The sequence below is a fragment of the Procambarus clarkii genome, chromosome 26 (genome assembly GCF_040958095.1).
Source record: "Procambarus clarkii isolate CNS0578487 chromosome 26, FALCON_Pclarkii_2.0, whole genome shotgun sequence".
NCBI classification, from domain to species: Eukaryota; Metazoa; Arthropoda; class Malacostraca; order Decapoda; family Cambaridae; genus Procambarus; species Procambarus clarkii.
Genome location: NC_091175.1, coordinates 38,391,770 through 38,416,073, shown reverse-complemented (window position 1 = coordinate 38,416,073; position 24,304 = coordinate 38,391,770).

Genomic DNA, 24,304 nt, shown 5'->3' with positions numbered 1-24,304 from the left:
GGCACTGGCCGAAGGCGGACCCAGAACCACTGGCCCCATGAACCGGGCGAACCGACGCCCGTCGCAGAACGGCAGCAGCCTCTACCACAGGGGGAACCGGACCACACACAGCAGGAGGCACCGCAGCCACCCCAGCACCCAGCACAGGAGGAACCCGAGGGGAGGACGCAGGGCCAGGGTCCACAGCCGAAGACGAGGAAGCCGACGGCGTCGCTTCACAGGGATCACCAGGAAGGTCCACGGGAACGGCAGGGCCAGAGACATGGTCAGGAGGAACATCCGACGGCACCGCAACACCCGGAGGAGGGTCTGCAACAACCGGGGAAACGTCGGGTGACACTGCTGGGGGAGCCGCAGCAGCGAACGGGACGCTCACCTCCTCACCCCCGGAGTCCTCCTCCAGAGGGAGCGGCGGGAAATCCTCCTCAAGGAACAAGTTCACAGGAGCGACCGGATCAGCAGTACACCCGGCAGCCTGATGCCCCAACAAGCCACACCGGAAGCAAGTACGGGGTTGCCGGGCATAAAACACACGCACGTAGTACCCCAACAGCCGGACAGAGCACGGTATGTCCGACCTCAGTCGCATCCCGAGGGTCCGAATGTTGGTCTTCACACCCGAATACGTGCCAGACGACAGTGAGTTCATCCGCACACTGACGACGGAGCCGTTCCTCTGGAAGAATCGCCGGAGGAGAGTCTCAGGAAACTCCATGGGGGCGCCATGAACACTGACATACGTCACAGCACCACTACGGTCTGAAATGGTCACAGACCCGGTGTCGTTCTGTAGCTGCAAAGTACGTCCCTCGTACCTCCGTAAGAAAGCACGGTACACCGCCTCACCCACAAACTTGACAACAACACGGTGAGCAGTTACCAGCTCAATGCCATATACGTCCCCAACCGGGACACGAAGCATGACACTCAATACCACGTCCACCAGCGGGTATCCAGCACGGCCAGTAAACTCCAATCCGATGGAGTTTACCCTCACGACAGGGGGAAGATGGTCGCCCATCGTAAAAGTGCCACGTCCACACCACCAGGAACAGCAGGGAGGGTAGAGACACCCACACCCCCTGCCGACGAAAACGGCAAACACCTCAAACTATCGGAGCGAGCAGGCGACACGTCCTCACTGCACAGTAGCTCAGGAGCAACTCCTGTTCACACAAATTGCATAACTAGCACGCACTAACCATTTACACCAACTCAGACGCTTAAAAAAAATGGAAACTTCGGAGTATTTTCCCAACATCACTCCCCAAGGGCAATAGTGAGGTGTACCGTCACAATACGTTTTTCATCAAGCCACTGCTTAATACGAAGAACTCGTGTCTCTATATTCACACAAATGAACTTGCCCAAACATGCAAGTGAGTCAAACAACATTTAGACACAACCCTGCAGGTAGACTCGAACACAGAGACCACAATTGTTCACACAACTGGCATAACTAGTACGCGCTAACCAATTACACCAACTCAGAGCCTTTAAAAGGAATGGAAATTTTGGAGTATTTCCCAAACATCTCAACTCCCTTTGGGCACTAGAGAGGTGTACGGTCACAATACGTTTTTCATCAAGCCACTGTTTTATAGGGAGAACTCGTGTCTTTATATTCACACAAGTGAACTTGCCTAGACAGCAAGTGAGGTATACACAAATTAGACACCACCCTACAGGTAGACTCGAACCCAGAGAGCACAGTTTTTCACACAACTGGTATAACTAGTACGTGCTAACTAATTACACCCACTCAGACCCTTCAAAAAAATGAAAATTTCGAAGTATTTCCCGAACATCTCTACTCCCCGAAGCACTAGAGATGTGTACGGTCACAAAACGTTTTTCATCAAGCTACTGCTTTATAAGCAGAACTCGTGTCTATATATTCACACACATGAACTTGCCTAAACATGCAAGTGAGGTAATCACAACATAGACACCACCCAGCAGGTAGACTCGAACCCAAAGAGCACAGTTGTTCACACAACTGGCATAACTAGTACGCACTAACCAATTACACCAACTCAGACCCTTCAAAAAGAATGGAAACTCTGGAGTATTTCCTCAACATCTCCACTCCCTGGGGGCATTAGTTAGGTGTTCGTTCACAATATTTTTTCATCAAGTCACTGCTCTATAGGGAGAACTCGTATCTTTATATTCACACAAATGAACTTGCCTAAACACACAAGTGAGTTAAACACAACTTAGACACCACCCTGCAGGTAAACTCGAACCCAGAGAGCACAGTTGTTCACACACCTGGCATAACTAGTACGCGCTAATCAGTTACACCAACTCAGAGTCTTTAAAAGGAATGGAAATTTTGTAGTATTTCCCCAACATCTCCACTCCCTTAGGGCACTAGAAAGGTATACGGTCACAATACTTTTTTTCATCTAGTCACTGCTTTATAGTTTAACCAAAACCAAAATTTATATTTTAAGGTTAATTAGCATATTTGCAAATTAATCATACCATTTATTGACTGGTGTGCTGGGCTTCACACTCTCAGAGCTAGCCATTAAGTAACTATAAAAATGCAACTTTCTTATCTTAGCTTTCTTAAAAAATCTTAGCTTTCACCAGTTATGTTTATGACAAACGATTTAAAATGTAGCTTATATATCTCCCTTTCTGAGGACATAAAAAAACTTTTGTTTATTACAGTATCTTCATAACATTAACTATGATCTTCAAAAGGTTGTAGTTCCCATATATAGGGAGAATGTCGGCAAAGAAATCTTCTTTAAAATATGAATATCCTTCCTCTCTCAATAAGATCTAATCTCTGTGATAGATTCGCTAAAACTACTTTATCGCTGCCTTTTTGATAACATATATATATATAAGGTCTGGGTGCGAATCTCTATTAATTAAGCAATATATCAAAGAGCGTGAAGGGTTCGGTTTTCGAATCCTCCCCTGAAACACTTTGCGTGTTAGTGCCTTTACAAGAATGCAAAAACATCAATGCTATGTACGCTCATAAACCTAATGTACCTTCTTGTATAAATATAAATAAAATAAATAAATGAGCGAAGAGACATGGGAGAGTTTATGCAAGTACATGGACATTCTTGTAAAGTCAATATAGCACAAATAGCATTTCGGGCAAATCTCAATATATCAGAGTGTGTAGGGTTCTATGTTCCATGTGCAAAGATACATGGGAGATTTTACCTAAGTACAGTAAATGGTAGTTTAAGTAGTGAACGCATTCTAACGAATAACGATTAGTATCTATAGACCAACCTTATTGTTCTATGAAGTCGACTTAGCTTCCAGAGATGTATTTTTAAATAAATCTTAAATGTTTTCTGGCTAGTGAGTTTAGATATTATTAGAAATAAGCATTCTACTTGTTAATATCAGTTTTTTTTAGTTTAGTTCACTTACTATGCACCCCATACCCATCTTGAGGGCGGTAGTGGAAAGGGTTACAGAGGCACATAATGTGTGGGGAAAACAGCTAGGATTGATACGAGTGGAGAACTACTAGGGACTTGTACTGTACTAAAATAAAAAATTTACTTTATGCAAAATTAATTCAGCTAAAGTCTCTAGCTAGGGTCGTAAATTCTAGCTCCTCTTTTTCCTAATGACAGACTGTGGACTGTAAGGGGCAGGTGGGGATGAATGAAGAGGTTGATTGTAGTTCCACGATCCACCTGCAAGCAATTCTCTCACATCAGCTTGTATTTTTAATACAAGGATAAGATATAATAATTCAGTTCTATAACTGAACACAGGTTCTGTTTAAATCAGGGAATTAAACATGTACATATTCCAGCCTAGCACCATAACTATCAACAGCCAATATTTATTCACTATATGTACAACAATATAAATTGTAGAAGTATGATATTAAATTACCTTAAATGTGGTCTAAGTACTAGTTAACTAAGTACTAAAGATTATATTCAGTTAGATAACTTATATGATAAATTAAAGATAACTAAGCAAGCAATTGTTAACTTAATTTATATGTTCAAGGATATATATAGATATAGATATATTCAATATATATGAAGAGGTTCAGTCAGATCGACTGAAACTCTTCACAGACTAGGGACACTTATGAGGCAATGAACCTCACGAGTGTCTGGGGTCCTGGAAAAGATTCAGCCGCTGCAAGATTAATGAATACTCACTGAAATATGAGGCATTGCCTCACCCTTTAACCGACAAACAGACTTATTGGGTATATTAAAGTTATACAAGCATACAATTGGCCAATTAATACACTAAATAAATTCAATATTCACTAAATTAAATTAAATTCCCCCCTTTTTTATCTCTTTTTTTTATTTGCTCTCAACACATTTTATTCTTTATACTCAATTAGTATTAAGATTTAGTCATTAATGTTTTTCATGCCCGAAACACTTTGCATAATTAGTGGCTTTAGGCATTGTATGTACTATCTCTATCTATAAATCTATCAATCTTTGTAAAATCTCTTGTATGTATGTACCTTACCTAAATAAACATTTATTTATTTATTTATTTATTTATATTTATTAATATACTTCTCTGAATGCCGGGTGTCTGACAAGTGTGCCTGACTGGATAACTATATCACAGCTTTGCTATATAATGTTCTCGTAACATTGCTAATTGATTATGTCCTTAATTGCATTTGCAGTAGGATGATAGGTGATGATGGTGGAGGTGGAAACAGTGTCACTTTGTTCCACTCTACACTCTTATATAGAAATGTTGTAGGAATTTTTCCTTGTAGATATATTGACCAGGTACTCCCCCAGTTCTAGAGAGTAATCACTGGTGATAAGGATAATTCGATAAGGTTGTCGATTAATCGACTAAGTCGATTAATGTTTGCTAAGTACCGTCACACATGTTCACTGTGTGTAAACACACGCGTTCTGCTACGTGTGTGGTGTGGTGAGTGGGGTGTGGTGAGCGCTTCTCTACCAGCCATCGTCTCACCCCCCCCCCCCATGCTCCCTGAGCAAGGTAGCCATCAATGAATATTGATTGATTATTTTTTCTGTCTAGACATATGAGTGAGATAAGATGTGATTATAATATAATTAGATATAGGATTTAAAGATTATAATTAGTACTTGCTAGCACTATTGATTCTTATTAAGGATTTGATTTAACCCCTACCGGAAATCGGTTTAATTGTCCAATAGTTTTTTAATTAAGAAATCCTTTTAGAATCTTCTGGATCCTTGAAAAATCATGCACAAAGTCACATAGGCAACCAAAGGCCCTATGGTCGTATGTGATCATAGGTGGCATTATCTAGTAGGATCCAGATGTATAATGAATCTGTAGTGATTCTCATATGATTTTGATATGTTTTTGTTATGATTTAGATATGATATAGAAATAATACATTTCTTAGATAATAATATAGATATAGTGGGTAAAAATTTCCCACATCTTCCAGAGGGAGAGAACTGGCACAGAGTCCAATACTAAGGACAATAGTAACTATATGTATTCATTTACTCTCCATCGGATTGATAATACAAGTGCAAATTTTGCTTGCACTTTTGTGCGGCTGTCCGTTGTGGACGAATGTGCCTGTTAGGAGTCTGTGGGTCAAGTGGAGTTAGAGAGTCTTGGGGTCTCCCAGGATCTAACTGCAGCTGACTCACTGATTCCATGTAGATGAGTTTGTCCAATGTCTTCAAGGAAGTTGCTCCTTTAGACAGGATTTTGACTATTCGTAAAATCCCCTGGCTAACTGGATGGACTGAGACAACTATACCCAATGGCCAGTCAGCCCTATTGCCATCACTGTCTACCAAGACAATATCGTCAGGTTGGAGATGAGATATATTATGTGGGACATTGGCCCCATAATAATGTTCTTGTAGAGATGTAAGATATTCTTTTGTCAAAACATCATTCCATTTTTGGATTATGCTGGACAGATGCTTATACCCTTGAACCAACTCACTCTGGCCTACATATGAGGGATCTCTGATCTCATCATCCACTAGAAATGGTACTGGAGTCAGAAGTCTTCCATACATTAGGTGGGCAGGACTTAATGGCTCATGTTGAGTAGGATCATCAGACAAGTATGTCAACGGCCGGCTATTTACCCTTGATTCTATTTCCGGAATTACTGTCTGGAGTTCTTGAAGATTGATTTTCTGATGGTGTAGAGATTTTTTCAAGGATCTTTTGACAGTTCCTATTAACCGTTCATAAAATCATCCATGCCATGGAGCTCTTGGAGGGATAAATTTCCATCTGCAATGATGCTGTTCCAGTGTGGAAGTAGGTGCAGGATGGGAACAGATTTCCCGTAGACATACTTCTCCAGCTACCAAGTTTGCTCCATTATCTGAAATCATCAGTTTAGGGCATGATCGGCGTGCTGCAAATCTGCGGAAAGCCTGGATAAATGATTGAGCAGTCATATCGGGTGTTACCTCTAGTTGTACTGCTCTGGTGGTGGCACACATGAATAGAGAGATGTATGCCTTGATAGGATGTTTATCTGCAGTCCCTGTTAGATATATTGCTCCTGTATAATCTACTCCTGACATCTCGAAAGGGTGTAGATGGACCACCCGTTCCTTTGGTAGCGGTGGTGGCCCTGGATAAGAGCAAGTTCTTGCATCATACCTTTGGCATATCATGCAATTTTTCAAGATTGATTTGACTGACTGTCTTCCCTGAAGAATCCAATACTGCTGTCTGATATGTGTGAGTGTGTCTAATACTCCTCTATGTTTGACGATTTGTTGATATGTATGTAACACAATCAACCTGGTGATCCAATGAATTTTTGGTAAAAGGCATGGATGCACGGTATCTAGATATCACGGTATCTGCTTGTTGAAGTCTCCCTCCACAACGCAGAATGTGATTTTCTTGGTCTATCCACAGACCGAGATTGTGTTTTAACTTATGCGGAAGATTTTCATAGTTATTCCCATAAGTTTCTCTCTGGGCTTGTCTTACCCAATAGATAAGTGCATATGGAAAAGTGTATTTTATACCTCTTTTCCCTGAGATAATGAAACACGTTCTGTGTTACAGTGATTAATTTGATGAGCGAGGAGTAACGAGTACAATCCAAGACTGATATTTGAGCTTGCTGCCTGGTGGTAGTTATGGTTTGTGTCGTAATGACGTGTGGCTTTTGTTCCGGCCAACTACCATTCACTAACCTTCGAGGCCCATGAAACCAAATATCTGCCTTTGCAAACTTTTAAGCGTCATACTTCTTGATAAGAGATCAACTGGATTATCTTTTGTTGGTACATGCAACAATTGAAAGCCTGCAGAAATTTCTTTAATTTCTGAGATGCGATTTCTTACATACGGTGTCGGACAGTTGTCATTTCGTACCTATTGTAAGACATCTTTATTGTCAGACATCTTATTGTAACGTACCTATTGTAATGACATCTTTGAAGTTCATTGTAGACAAGACTTGTTTGATATGCACTGCTAAGCGTGTGCCAGTTAGCAATGCAGTTAGTTCCATCTGAGGCAAAGTCCTCTTTTTTAATGGAGCGACTCTCGCCTTAGAGGTGATTAGATATGATTGATGGGAAGTCACTAAGTAAGCACAAGCTCGAAAAGCTTTGGCTGATGAGTCTGCAAATACATGTAGTGATACTTCATCATTTTCCTCGACTGTGTGTCTTAGAAAGATTATCTGTTCGAGTAAAGTTTGTTCTTGAGCCATTTCCATCCAAGCTTTTTGTAACTGGAGTGGTAGTGGATCACCCCAACCAATTTTTGTCTTCCAAGCTTCTTGCACCAATAAATGCCACTTGATAGTTAAAGGATTAGACCAAGTGGGTCGAATACTTTGCTAACTTGTGAAAGCAAATCCTCTTTTGTAGCAATGCAATAATTTACTGGTACTGATTTGATTGATATTGTATCTGAGATTAGATCCCATTCCGTACCTAACACCTTTTGTGATTCTAGTAGTGATATTCAGGGTAATCTCTTGCTATTTGATTATTCAATGTTGCATTATTAGAGGCCCATGATTGTAGTGGCATGTTAGCACCTTGTAGCTCCCTGTTGGCCTCTTGATATATTTGTAACAGTTCAGTAGTACTGTTAACTGTCCCTTGAAAATTATCTACATATAGATTTTAACTGATTTCAGCCTTATAGGGACTTGATGATTTTTTCAGATGAGTATCTAAAGTTGCTTGCAGCAAAATTGGGCTAGATGTAGCACTGAAGAGTACAGAAGAGAATCTGTACGTCATGAATCTGTACATCACGAACCTGTATGTGTATTGAGATCTTCTGGGTTCTCTACCCATAGAAACTTAATGAAGTCCCTATCTTCTTCCTGTAAGCCAACTCTTAGAAAGGCCTTGCTTATATCTGCTGAAAATGCATATTTGTTAAGTTTGAACTTCAGCAGTATGTCATACAATTTCTAAGTTAGACTTGGACCTGTTTGCAAATAATCATTTAGACTGGTTCCTTGGGGTCCAGATTTAGAGCTACAATTAAAAACTATCTGTAAAGGAGTTGTTTTTTATTCTCTGTTTACCACAATGTGTAGTAAAAAATGGCCTTTTTGTTTATTGTCATGTTTCACGACTTCGATGAATTTATTCTGTAGCTGTTGAGCAATAATCTCATGGTAGAGTTTTAAATACTCAGGCCTTTTCCTTAGCTTTGCTAATTGAGATTTAAATTGACTATAAGCCATGTGATAGTTGGTAGGTAAGGTTGTATGGTTGATTTTCCATGGTAGCCTTACCTAATACTGTCCATCATGATACTGTACAGTTTTTAAGTACTGATTATATGTACAGACATCATCAGGACTTGGTTGTTCAGGAATTATTCCTATGGCATCAAGTTTCCACAATTTATGCACAAATTTCAATCCATCATCAATCATGTGGGGGATATTAATTGGTGACTGTTCTTTGCCTAGTCAAGCCACAATTACAGTTTCTGTATGGTGTGATTTTTCAGGAGTTGAAGGTTCAAGATTTAGTACAGGTCCTGTCATCAATATGCCTCCTGCTGATTTGAATAAGTTCATGCCCATAGATTCCTTTGATCCTAAAATGAATCGGTGATAGTAGCCAGCTCCAATCGGGATTCCGATATTCCCTATGTAGGCAGAATCGATCAGAGGATCTGCTAATTGGATTCCCTTTTCTTTTAGGAATTTAGTAGTGGCTGCCAGACCAGTCACTTCTATTTCAGTAGAAATTTTATCAACTACAATGGCTTCGACTTTCCTTTGGGATGTACCTAGACAAACATCAAGCTGTACTACCTGAAAGGTTCTAAGACCTGAATTGGTAAAAAACCTTGATATGGATGTAGATAATTGCTTTGAAGATTTAAGTTGTAAATCTTCTGCCATCTTTTTACTGATAAAGGTTTTCTGTGACCCTTGATCAAGGAAGCCTCTAGTTTGAATACAAATGCCTTGATTGCATAGTTCCAGCTGTGCCGTAGGTAATATGGCTATGGTAATAGTCTCTGTTTCTAAGGCATTGACATTACTCATTACTGAACAGAATTGTACGGCTGTTGAGATATTTTCATCTTTTGGATTTGCCTGAGATGCAGGTTGATTATTGGTTGCTCGTGATCTGGATTGAGTGTTGATATCACCACAGAGTGCTGTGTGATGTACACTTTTATGACAATATTGGCAGTTCAGCAGTTGAGCGTGCTTCCGTAGACAACGGATGCACCTGTTCAGAGATCTCAGTCGACTGATTCGACTGGCACGGTCTTCATAAACTGTGCATTGATAAATTGTATGTGCTTCCTGACAGAATAAACACCTTGGGGCACTTGTAGCTCCTTTTGTCTTATCAGTCTTGAGAGCTTGATTTCCTACAGTTCTGTTAACTGTGGGTCATATAGCATATGAGCCAACATTACACTGTTTCCACTTCACAGAAGAGGAGTTTTGTTGCCTTGATTTTTGACTGCCAGTTAGGACATTTTTGTTTTTGTCCAAAGATTCACTTTTAGTGATTTTTTCTTGTGTTCTAAGTTTTCCTCAGCTCCGTAATCTTTGTACGTAAGCTCGAAGTCCATCAAAGATTTGGTTCCAGGATAAGATGTTGGTGTTATAATGGGTGCATAGGCTGTCTATGACCTCATTAGAAAGTTTCCTTTGAATGATTAACTTTGTAAGCCACTCTGCATTTCCTACAGGTACTTTAGTACTGAAGGCTTTGATTATTGATTCTATAGACAATCGAAATGATTGTAGTGATTCATAACTTTTATATGGAGAAGGTAAATCCAATAATTTGAATGAAACTGTATAGAGACGCTTGGCACAGAATATAGGCACCTAGTACTGTATAATGACGCCTGGTACTGTATAGGGAAACCTGGTACTATATAGTGACATCTGGTACTGTATATAGACACCTGGTACTGTATAGTGACGCCTGGTACTGTATAGAGACATCTGGAACTGTATATAGACACCTGGTACTGTATACACCTGGTACTATATAGTGACACCTGGTACTGTATAGTGACACCTGGTTTAGTATAGTGACACCTGGTACTGTATACTGACGCATGGTACTGTATAAAGACACCTGGTAATGTATAGTGACGCCTGGTACTGTATAGAGACGCCTGGTACTGAATATAGACACCTAGTACTGTATAATGACGCCTGGTACTGTATAGGGAAACTTGGTACTGTATAGTGACACCTGGTACTGTATAGTGACGCCTGGTACTATATAGAGACACCTGGCACAGTATATAGACACCTGGTACTGTATAGTGACACCTGGTACTGTATAGTGACATCTGGTATTGTATAGTGACACCTGGTACTGTATAGTGACATCTGGTACTGTATAGTGACACCTGGTACTGTATAGTGACATCTGGTACTGTATAGTGACTCCTGGTACTGTATAGTGACTCCTAGTACTGTATAGTGATACCTGGTACTGTATAGTGACGCCTGGTACTATATAGAGACACCTGGCACAGTATATAGACACCTGGTACTGTATAGTGACACCTGGTACTGTATAGTGACACCTGGTACTGTATAGTGACATCTGGTACTGTATAGTGACACCTGGTACTGTATAGTGACAACTGGTACTGAATAGTGACACCTGGTGCTGTATAGTGACACCTGGTACTGTATAGTGACACCTGGTACTGTATAGTGACACCTGGTGCTGTATAGTGACACCTGGTACTGTATAGTGACACCTGGTACTTTATAGAGACGCCTGGCACTGTATAGTGATGCCTGATACTGTATGGAGACACCTGGCACTGTATAGAGACGCCTGGTACTGTATAGAGACGCCTGGTACTGTATAGAGACGCCTGGTACTGTATAGAGACGCCTGGTACTGTATAGAGACGCCTGGTACTGTATAGTGACGCATGGTACTGTATAGTGACACCTGGTACTGTATAGTGACACCTGGTACTGTATAGTGACACCTGGTACTGTATAGTGACACCTGGTACTGTATAGTGACACCTGGTACTATATAGTGAGGCCTGGTACTGTATAGCGACGCCTTATACTGTATAGTGACGTCTGGTACTGTATAGTGAAGCCTGGTACTGTATAGCAACGCCTGGTACTGTATAGAGACGCCTGGTACTGTATAGTGACGCCTGGTACTGTATAGCGACGCCTGGTACTGTATAGTGACACCTGGTACTGTATAGTGACGCCTGGTACTGTATAGTGACGCCTTATACTGTATAGTGACGTCTGGTACTGTATAGTGAAGCCTGGTACTGTATATCGACGCCTGGTACTGTATAGAGACGCCTGGTACTGTATAGAGACGTCTGGTACTGTATAGTGACGCCTGGTACTGTATAGTGACGCCTGGTACTGTATAGCGACGCCTGGTACTGTATAGAGACGCCTGGTACTGTATAGAGACGCCTGGTACTGTATAGAGACGCCTGGTACTGTATAGAGACGTCTGGTACTGTATAGAGACGTCTGGTACTGTATAGTGACGCTTGGTACTGTATAGAGACGTCTGGGGTTGTATAGTGACGCCTGGTACTGTATAGTGACGCCTGGTACTGTATAGTGACGCCTGGTACTGTATAGTGACGCCTGGTAATGTATAGAGACGCCTGGTACTGAATATAGACATCTAGTACTGTATAATGACGCCTGGTACTGTATAGAGACGCCTGGTACTGTATAGTGACGCCTGGTACTGTATAGCGACGCCTGGTACTGTATAGAGACGCCTGGTACTGTATAGAGACGCCTGCTACTGTATAAGGACGCCTGGTACTGTATAGAGACGTCTGGTACTGTATAGTGACGCCTGGTACTGTATAGAGACGCCTGCTACTGTATAGAGACGCCTGGTACTGTATAGAGACGTCTGGTACTGTATAGTGACGCCTGGTACTGTATAGAGACGCCTGGTACTGTATAGTGACGCCTGGTACTGTATAGTGACGCCTGGTAATGTATAGAGACGCCTGGTACTGAATATAGACATCTAGTACTGTATAATGATGCCTGGTACTGTATAGTGACGCCTGGTACTGTATAGCGACGCCTTATACTGTATAGTGACGTCCGGTACTGTATAGTGAAGCCTGGTACTGTATAGAGACACCTGTACTGTATAGTAACTCTTGGTACTGTATAGGGACGCCTGATACTGCATAATGATGCCTGGAACTTTAAAAAAAAGTACACTTAACCTTATAGCCACATGGCTTCACTGAGATCAGTCCACAATTCTCCACCTTACCCCTCGAACGAATGAAAGAGAGTCGTGGGTGCTCCTTCCATATATGAGCTCGGGTACCGTGTTCGAGCAAGCAATGCATTCGGACGCTGGCGTAGTTAGTAATTTATATGAATAAATACTAGTCCATCTTCTTAATCATTTGCTTCGAACTGTTAGGCAGATATAAGCTGGTAATTTAGTTAATAATCTTTTAACACAATTGGAACAATACTATTAACAACTAGCTGTAGCCTGCCACGCGTTGCTGCTGTGGCTCAGCAACGCATGGGCGTTGCTGAGCCGCAGCTATTTTTCCCTGTTCCCCGTCCCCCTCGTCCTCCCAACCTCTCCCCACTCCCCCATCCCCTCGTCCTCCCCACCATTCCTCCCTACCCCCATCCCCTAGTCCTCCCGACCATTCCCTCATTCTCCCCACCATCTCCCACTCCCCCATTCCCCCGTCCTCCCTTCCATTTCCCCCTCCCCTGTCCCCTCTTCTTCTCCACTATCCCCTACGTTCCTATCCCCTTGTCCTCCCCACCATTCTCCATTCCTCCGTCCCCTTGTCCCCTACCATCCCCAACTCCCCCACACCTCCCACTATTAACCCCCTTCCCTGTCCCCTTGTCCTCCCATCCATATCCCACTCCCTCATCCGATGCATTCCCAAATGATCTGATGTTCCCCATCAGAAAATAGGGAACATCAAATGATCTGATGTTTTCATCGCTGAAAAATAAGAATAATAGTTAAGAAATTTTAATGAAAAACAATAAAAAAATAAACAAATAAACAATACCCACGAAATGAACGGCACGGTAAACTACACAGCTTAATTCCAAGCCAATATCACACAAAATAATTAAGTAAAAATAAAATATATCGAAATCTATGAATATTCTATTTTTCAATATTACTGGAAACCTTGAAATGGAATCATAACATATTTAGCATAATGTGTGTTGCTCTTACATGCAACAGATGTTTTTTTTTTTTTTACATATGGTTTTACCTGTCACAGGTGTGACATCAATATTTATACTCACGAAATATACGGCATTGTAAACAACACAGCTTAATTGCAATGCAATCTCACACAAAATAATTAAATTAAAATGAAAATAAATCGAAATCTATGAAAATTCAATTTATCAATACAACTGGAAACATTAACATGGAATCATAACATATTTACCATAGCTTGTGTTGCTCTTAAATGTAACAGATGGCGCTGTTTTTCAAAAAAATAATGTTTTTACCTGACACAGGTGTGGCATCTATATATTAAGTATATACAAACACGCTCCTATTCCTGTGCAACGTTGTGTCAAAATTTCAAAGCAATTGGTAAAGGGGTTTCAAAGTTTTCCCCCTCACATGAAAAACAGTTTTTTTATGTTTTTCTCGTCACAAACGTGACATCTATATAATATGAATATAAAAAAAACGCTCGGATGCGAATGGAACGTTGTGTGAAATTTTCAAAGCAATCGGTGAAGAACTTTCGGAGATTAGCGATTTTGAACAAACGAACATTTCCCTTTTTATTTACATAGATAGCCTATTTAAAACGTTGAACATTTCACAGGACCAGTGGAAGGCCTGGCACAAACTATGAGTTGTTAGACGCATGATAAAGCTTCAGTCATTTCTCTATCTTAGAATGCTAAAATGCCAAACTCTCACAAAGGTTGGCAAAATGGATATCTAATTACATGCAACGGTTTTCTTTACTGAAACTAATAGGTACATCATAAACTTTACAATTAACCTAAGGGGGGTAAAACAGCATGGCCGTAGCCGCCATGATAGGTGGCTTAAGCTATCTGCATTATTTGTATGAAATCCCACTAGTCCAACTTACACTGGGAAACTCAACATAGTTGGCCTTAATCCGCCATCAGAGTATTACTATCAATCTTGATTCTTGGTAATATCTCTCTTGTTTCATCAAATCAACATTACTACTATTTAGTACTTCCCATTTTTCCTGAAATTGGTAATCTCTCTCTGTTACGGCCACTATGGGTCAATAACCGGATTCTTGATGTTATAACCTCTTTTATAGTATCCGACCCCAAGTCGGTAGTATGCTTTCAAGAACTGGCTATGTAGTGCAATAAAAAATAAGAGGGAGGATAAACAAAACACGGTTCCCTTCACCGTCGCCAAAATATATATATACATAAAATAGATTATAACTACACTTATTTACAATTGCACCTTTTTCACGCAGGACGCAAATACTTCAGCAGTGTTCATCACCTCCAGTGTTACATAAGGAGGTGATAGCCTAAGATATTTAACCCCCCCCTCTCCCGCCAGCACTCGGATGGTAATCTTGGGCATAGTATTTCATCAAATCACCTCATTCTTTGGGGCACACGTGAGGAACACAAATGCAAACAAGCCTGAATGGTCCCCAAGACTATATGCAACTGAAAACTCACACCCCAGAAATGGGTGTGAGTATAGTCCTGGGGACCATTCAGGCTTGTTTGCATTTGTGTGCCTCACGTGTGCCCCAAAGAATGAGGTGATTTGATAAAATACTATGGCCAAGATTACCATCCGAGTGCTGGCGGGGAGGTGGTTCAAATAGCTTCGGCTATCACCTCCTTATGTCCGGTCGTGATGGTCGAGTGGATTAAGGTGTCCTGTACATACCAGTTGCGTTGCTCCTGGCAGTATGTGTTCGAGTCACTTCTGGGGTGTGAGTTTTTAGTCGCATATAATCCTGGGGACCATTCAGGCTTGTTCGCATTTGTGTTCCTCACGTGTGCCCCAAAGAATGAGGTGATTTGATAAAATGCTATGCCCAAGATTACCATCCGAGTGCCGGCGAGGAAGTGGTTCAAATAGCTTCGGCTATCACTTCCTTATGTCCGGTCGTGATGGTCAAGAGGATTAAGGCGTCCTGTAGATACCAGTTGTGTTGCTCCTGGCAGTATGGGTTCGAGTCACTTCTGGGGTGTGAGTTTTCAGTCATATATATATATATATAAGTCATATATATATATATATATATATATATATATATATATATATATATATATATATATATATATATATATATATATATATATATATATATATATATATATATATATATATATATATATATATATATATGTCCCTTTTCAGTCATATATATATATATATATATATATATATATATATATATATATATATATATATATATATTATATATATATATATATATATATATATATTATATATATATATATATATATATATATATATATATATATATATATATATATATATATATATATATAACTGAAAACTCACATGGATCGAACAATGGATCGAACAATGGGGTCAGGTATAAACAGAGGGTGCACATTGGGTAGATATGAAGGAGAAAAGAAGCTAAGGATCAGAAGGTTAAATAGGGAACATACAAAGCGGAGTGGGCGCTCTTTGTTGAGGAGTGTCTTGTGTGTTGGCATCGTTATGTTCCGGTCTTGTTTTTACTCTCATGGTGGGTAGAGTGAATAGTTCTGAAATTTGGGTATTCATGGTAGGTTGTTTTATTTTTATGTGGATTGCTTCAAGAATTTGTAATCTTGGGTTTTTTCTATTATACAAGTATTTTTATTTACCATTTCTCTTGTTAGGGTGATGTCATGGGCTTGTCTCATGTGATTTCTAGGGGCACCGGATTGAAGATGACAGGTCAAACGCCTCATTTACCAGGCAGGTTGTTGACAGCACCGGATTGAATATGACAGGTGAAATGCCTCATCTACCTCGCAGGTTGTTGACAGCACTCCAGCAAACTCTCCTGACTCGACTTGCGAACCAAAACCTTGGACTAGAGCGAGGTAGATAACTGATCAAGAAAAGGAGCCTCAAGTGCAAGCACCTACAGATACCCTAGCCATGTTCCAAACTCTCCTAATGGAAACAACCCATATTGGGCATTGTAGGTTTGTGAAAGTTATTCCTCGTTTAGCACAATGTTTCTTAGGTGTATTTTGTATTTTTCTCATATTTACAATTAGTAAGGTGACCAAGGACCAGTAGACAGACAAGCAGATGATAACATACGTACGCATTGTGGGAGTGGTATCAGGGACAGAACACTCGCCCCATGATTGTGGTCGGAGGAAGGAATCGAGAGGTGATTGAGGATATTGGTAGTACAAGAAATGATTTAATGAGTGACCGTTCTCGACAGGTTGACGTCCCATGTGTAACTAGTGCCAACATTATAAGGAATGTTGGCAGCCGTGACATGGTAAGAGTGAACGCACTCTTCATACGTGTACAGTCATTGTGGGAATATGCACGAACCTAGTCAAGAAATTGGTACGTATCCCCAGACTATGATTGTTAACCAAAAATTTTCAATATCCTGTGTATCAGGGAACTGCAATCTGCAGACAGTCACCAGCGGTACCACGACTCAAGGAGACGTTGGCAGTGCGCCATAGTTTTGCGATCTTCCTCAGAGCATCGGTACTTACATTAACCAAGGCGTGTAATATAGTCCCGCTTCAGACAAGCATGTCAGCAAGATTAGTGCCTGTGGTCTTAGTGTTTACTTTGTTCGAGACATCTCTAATAATACAGTTCCCAGAGCAGGACTTTCTCCTGACATTGGTCATCTATCTGCAAATGTTTGATTGGTTTTATTTGAAAATACTTATCTGGTTTATTTACTTTATAGAAACCACACCAAATTCTTTTTTGGTAGGGAGGTATTACAGTACTGACACCGTCGCTGGAGTATGGAGTGGCGATTTCTGAGTCATCTATGGATCTGCACTCCAACTCCCCAATATTGGGTGCAACGCAGATAACGCCATCTGTTGGTGGCGGCGTGGCATCGGTGAAAGGCTCCGGTTTCCTGCCTCAGAAAGGTGAGGTCGATGAGGATGACCTCTGGTGGGTGGTATATCGAGATCAACGCCATCTAGGTTGCGACTACAATTACAATTTCAATATCCCCGAGGAAGGGTGTTATCCTAAGGTCACCCAGTATACTATCTGTCTAGCTAATGACGTTTTATGTTCTGAGAGGTGACGTAAGGAGGCGATGGTGCTGAGGAGGGCAGTTCACCTTGGGCAGTCCAAGATTTCTTGACTTGGTCCTGTGAGAGGACAAAGTGGTTGCCGTCAGTTAAAAGTGTGTGTTAGCTACCAATTTATGCAGTGTTGTATGGGCCGACGTTCCCCGGGATTGGCCAGGGAGAGTTACGAGAACAGTGGTGCATCTATTGAGAAGTGCTGCTAGTGAGTGACTAGAGACTTCTGCCAGGGTGCTAGCTACCCCTGTATGTGATTATTTGAGACCCCTGTCAGCGTGTTGCTGAAACCATCGGCCAGTGTGTATATGGAGAGCGGAGGTGGCGTATTGGCACATCGTGATGGTACGGAGTGTGTGGACTGCCCTGGTTGAGGACAGTGATCTCGCCGGTGTTTGTCATTAAGTGTGGACGACGTGTACCTGGAAAGTTGATTCACCGGGAATTAATGAACACTGCCGATGTATGGTGTCCTGAGTGAAAGCGACACTTTATAAATATGTGTAGTAATATAGTGGTGAAGGTGTTAATATATTGATGAGGATGTAATTGTGTATTGTATATCCCTCCTCTCCCATTTACTCTTTGCACTACTATTTGCCACAGCCAGTTCTTAAAAACTTATCACCGACTTGGGGTTGGATAAAGACGAAGAGGTTATAAGATACATAAACAGCAAGAATCCAGTTAATGGCCTAAAGGGGCCGTAACAATCATTAGCACCTTTTAACAAAATAAATCCTCGATTTGCATCATCGGAAGCGTCCGAGAATTTACGAGAACCAGTGATAAAGCTAAGAAGCATCACATTGTTTTCTCGTTAACCGAGCGGAAGATCGTCAATCGAGACAAATTTTCTGTGAGTGTCTAGCTCAATACCTGAAATGCTCGTAGAGGAAGCCGCTCATCACCCGAGGTTCCTCTGTACTTGTTACTCAGATCACAACCTAATCGAAGTTCAGATGAGCATGGGTAATAACCCTGTACAGCCCATCTCAAATCCAAGAGAAGAATTCAGCATATTTAATTTTAATAAACTGATTACCTGGGAACGTATAAACCAAGACCTCACAAAAATATGCTGGTGAAGAACACCTAGATAATGCAAACTTAAACCAAGTGCTTCGATAAAATAGGTAAAGTAGCAAAAAAATATCTAGAAGGCACATACCACTAAGTAAAAAGAGAGAAAAAGATGTAAACTGGAACGAGAACGGCGTTCCCTCCATAGGTGAACAAAACAAATAACAGAACATCTCAAACGCTCCACTCTATCCCAACGAGGAAGGCTATTTAGGGCCTTCCTACATAGCCTTCAACAAATGATCGAGCTCTATCTGCAAGAATCGTGAAATCCAAGAGAGCAAATGGCAAAAAGGGAAATTGAGAGGAACCCGATATACGTTTTTATCTTATGCAAAAACCAAAACAAAAACCTCATCCAGAATTGGGCCCTTGCACAAGGGTGATGGAACTATAATAGATGACAAGAAAGAAATGAGTGAAATACTGAGGCTTCAGTACGATTCTGTTTTCAGTGAATCCCTGAACACACTAAAAATCAATGATCCAAAGGAATTTTCATGAATGTGACACCAGCATCGAACCCATATATCAGATGTGACCCTAAGCCCATTAGACTTTGAAGTATCCAATGACAGTATACTCATGCACTCTGGAACAGATCCAGAGTCCTGGAATTCTACATTAATCAAGAGGTTCAAAACACCATTATGACAGACCTTAAAGATCTTTTGGTGTTTATAGATACTGATGTCATCCCTGATATACTTAAAATAGCACAGACTGCGCCACTTCACATAGGAGGTAGTAAAGCAGACGCAAAAAATATAGACCAATATCTAACCACACATCAAAAAATCTTTGAAAGAAGTAAGATCACAAATCACATGGAATCATAATCACCAGTCCTCGTCGTGAAGTGGTAACACTCTTAGCGCTTCGCGAGCGTTTTGGCCTGGGTTTGTATCCTGGCCGAGGAAGATTTACTTGGCGCCAATCCTTAACTGTAGTTTCTGTTCACCCAGCAGTGAATGGGTACCTGCTTGTGAAACGTTTTTGAGGGTTGTATTCAGGGGAAAATTACGATAAATTACTTGCCCAAAACGTTATGCATGCTAGTGGCTGCACAAGAATTTAAGAACTCTTGTACACATAAATAAATAAATAAAAAATAAATAATATTTACATTACCCTGGGCATCAATGGTTCAGAACAGGTGACTCATGCCTCTCACAAATCCTAGATTACTATGACATGGCATTAGGTGCATTGGAAGACAAGCAAAATGCAGAAGTAATACTTTTGCAAAATACTTTGCAAAAGTTTTCGACAAATGTGACCATTGTGTTATTGCACACAAAATGCACTCGAAAAGAAATTACTGGCAAAGTAGGAAGATGGATCTTTAACTTCCTAATGAAAAAAACTAGAACGTAATAGTCAACACAGTAAAAGGTGGATCATCCACTGTGAAAAGCTCAGTCCCCCATTTTACTGTACTTGCTCTGGTACTTTTTATCATCCTCATATCAGACATAGACAAAGGTACATGCAATCTATATAAATAAAAATGTAAATGTTCGTTTGTTCATAATCGAACGAAGACGAACTTCATAATCTTTTTAAGACATGTGCTCTCCATGGTGAAATATTGTTACTAACAGCCCCATTAATAGTTGGAGAAATGGCTTAACTAAAGAGCATGCAAAGTACCTTTACCACTATAATTCACTCACTTAGGTCTCTAAATTATTGGGACTGATTAATAGTTAAAAATCTGTATTATCTAGAGCGTAGGTGAGAGAGATACACAAAAATCTACGCATGGAAAATATTAGGTATGCTGAGGGAGAACTATCAACATCAAGGGCCCAAGACTATTCAAAACTCTCCCGCTATGGGCATAACTGACCGACCTCTCATGTTCAAGATACAACTCACACCTCCTTTGAAACTCCTCCAAAGAATACTTGATCAACCAGGCTATGATTCATATGTCAGGCTGCAAGAAGCAGTGCTCAACAACCTCGGCGACCAGCCGGGAGGCCTGATCGGAGACCGGGCAGCGGGGCCTCTGCTTCCCCTGAAGCCTCGACAAGGTAGGTGGGTAGGGTCTTCGAGGACCTGACCAGTCATCAGACATTTCAGTGCTGGCAGTGTTAAAAGAACCGTCTACAAATTTAAAGAGGAAATTCACAAGATTTGGGACAGAGCTCTTGCAAAATAAGAATATTACACATACCAAAAAGCTTTTTGACATTCATACATTCAGGGTTTGTTGCTTCCGCAATCACCTTAATAACTAGGAATTATGACTTTACAGATACCTAAGCATTGTCATTGGGTAAATAAACAATGTTACATGAAGCTCATTTATTTGCTAATTATAAGAGGACTTAGTTACAGTGACCTAATATGTAGAGACAATTGTTAAATTGTAAAACATTCCTAGTTACAGTGTGTATGATGACATTGTAGAGACATTTGTAAGATAATTTTTATATAAGAACAGGTTTTAAGTAAGAGCCAAGTATTGCACATTATTTTATCTACAAATAATATAAACTAATGATAGAGCTAAATAAATAATAATTACAAATCATTCACATCCATCTGGACAACGATAAGTTAACAACCGATCAAAACCATGTAGGCTATCCTATACCTGGTAGTAAGTAATTATCAAAAGAAAGCACCAAGCCGGGAAGGTTATGTAACATAGTAGCCATATGATTTAGCGCCCCTATAATCATAGGACACTAAATATCACTAAGGATGCCAATACAAGAACTAAAACACATAAGGCGAACAATATCAAAGGCATTCGATTCCCAAGAATTCTATCGCGTGAGAAGTGACCGCAAGGGACGGTCGGCAAGCAAGACACACGTTCGTTCTGGAAGTCAGGACATTCAACAAGGATTTGCACGACCGTAAGAGGGACAATGCAGTTTGGACAATAAGGAGCAGGGCGGCGCTCCATTAAGAGCCTGACCTATGCCTGGTAATACCGGCCTATAATGACCATACCTACCAATCAAACAATACTCAAATTTAGGCCTTTACATAAACATTTAAAATCACTAATTTCAAAGGAGATAATCTTTTTATATTAATATTCTGTCAGATTTAGGCATTTGTAAATAGATAAAATAAATACAGTACTAGCAGTAATTAAGCCTTCAATTAAATACTCCACATAATACAAATTCTGTAGTCAGAATAATATAAATATCAGGTTCTGGTTTATAAAATGCCAGTTTCCGGATAATGCAAATGCCAGGCTTAAGCTAATATAATTGCCAAATTCATAAATAAAATTGTCAGGTTGAAGCTAATACAATCACTATATTTAGGCTAATTTAACTTTAAGATTCGTGAGTTTTATAATTGTCGAACTAAGGTTAATATAATTCAAGCTTGATTCAAGCTAATATATAATTGAGTGTCAAGGATATATAACTATCAATCAGGCTAATTCTCACTCAGACTAAACACATTGCCAGTTTCAGGCTAATATGATTGCTAGTTAAGCTAATTTAATTGTCAGTTAAAGGTTAATATAACTGGCAGTCAGGCAGACATAATTGCCAGTTAAAGGCAAATTTGATTGCCAGTTACAGGATAATATAATTGCCAGTTACTGGATAAGATCATTGCCAGTTACAGGATAATGTAATTGCCAGTTACAGGATAAGATCATTGCCAGTTACAGGATAAGATCATTGCCAGTTACAGGATAAGATCATTGCCAGTTACAGGATAAGATCATTGCCAGTTACAGGATAATGTAATTGCCAGTTACAGGATAAGATCATTGCCAGTTACAGGATAATATAATTGCCAGTTACAGGATAAGATCATTGCCAGTTACAGGATAAGATCATTGCCAGCTACAGGATAAGATCATTGCCAGTTACAGGATAAGATCATTGCCAGTTACATGATAAGATCATTGCCAGTTACAGGATAAGATCATTGCCAGTTACAGGATAAGATCATTGCCAGTTACAGGATAAGATCATTGCCAGTTACAGGATAATGTAATTGCCAGTTACAGGATAATGTAATTGCCAGTTACTGGATAAGATCATTGCCAGTCAGGCTAACATAATTGCCGGTCAGGCTAAAATAATTGCCTGTTACATGCTAATATCACTGACAATAAGGCTAATATAATTGTCAGTCAGGCTATCAAAATTGCCAGGTACAATCCAATATAACTGTTGATAAGGCTAATATAATTGTCAATAAGGCTAATATAATTGCCAGTCAGGCTAACAAAATTGCCAGTTGCAGGCTAATGTGATTGCCAGTTACAGGATAATTGCCAGTTACAGAAAAATTAAATTACCAGTTACAGAATAAGATAATTGCTAGTCAGGCTAACATAATTGCCAGTCAGGCTAACATAACTGCCAGTCAGGCTAATATAATTGTCAGTCAATCTAGCATAACTGTCAGTCAAGCTGGCATAATTACCAGTCAGGGAAATATTGCCTAACTGCTAAAGTAAGGCTAACAAACAAAAGTCTGACACTCACAGTTGCAAATGCCAGAGTGAGACTACTAAAATTCTCAAATGATTTATATTTCTAATAAAGAACAGTAAAACTCATAAATAAGCAGAAAACAACAAAATTGTAATGAGTTTGCATAAGAATCTGATGAGATTTTAATTCCTTCATTAATAAAAATTTATATTTCTCGTGTCAATAAAATGGTTTCATCTTTAATACATTTCAAACTGCTTTCTACACCAGCTCCAATGCTAGGTCATATTACAACAAAATGTCTAGCTTAGCTACGGAGATTATATGTTAAATAAGGTTCTACAGAAAACAAAAACAGAAAAAAAACATTATTAATGCAAATATGAAGATAAGACACATATAAAACTTTGTTTTATCTTTGTTAACATAAACATATATTTATTTACCTTTGAACAATTATGAGTTTTTGTACAATGACACATTTTTTCTTGCTTGGTCTACGAAGAGCACCTAACTTCAACACTGACAGCTTCTCTTGAGTAGTGAAATATGTGACTACGGCGACGCGCACCAGCTGCCCCAGGTGGCACTCTTGAGTGCCATCTGAGCAGGTGAGGCGCGACGTCGTAGTCGCAGCGCGTCGTCGTCGTCACACAGGGTTTTTGGGGATTTTCCCGGAAGTTTTGGCGCGTTTCGGACGCGTGTGAGCGTGTTGTGTTTGGGTATGTGGTCAGGAAAGAGAGTAAGTTATGTTGATGAGTGCCAGGTGGGGCGCGACGTTATCGTCGCAGCGCGGGTGTCTAGTCACAGGGGGTTTGGGATGGGAATTTCCCGGAAGTTTGGCGCGTGTCGGTCTTGAGTGGCGGGTGAGCAGGTGCAGCCCCCCCCCCCCTCCGCGCAGGTCTAGTCCTCGGGATAGGGGAAAGATATGAGTAGTGTGACAGTAAGTGATAGAGTAAGAAAATAGAAGGAAGAGAGAGGAAGGAGTAAATTAATATGTATG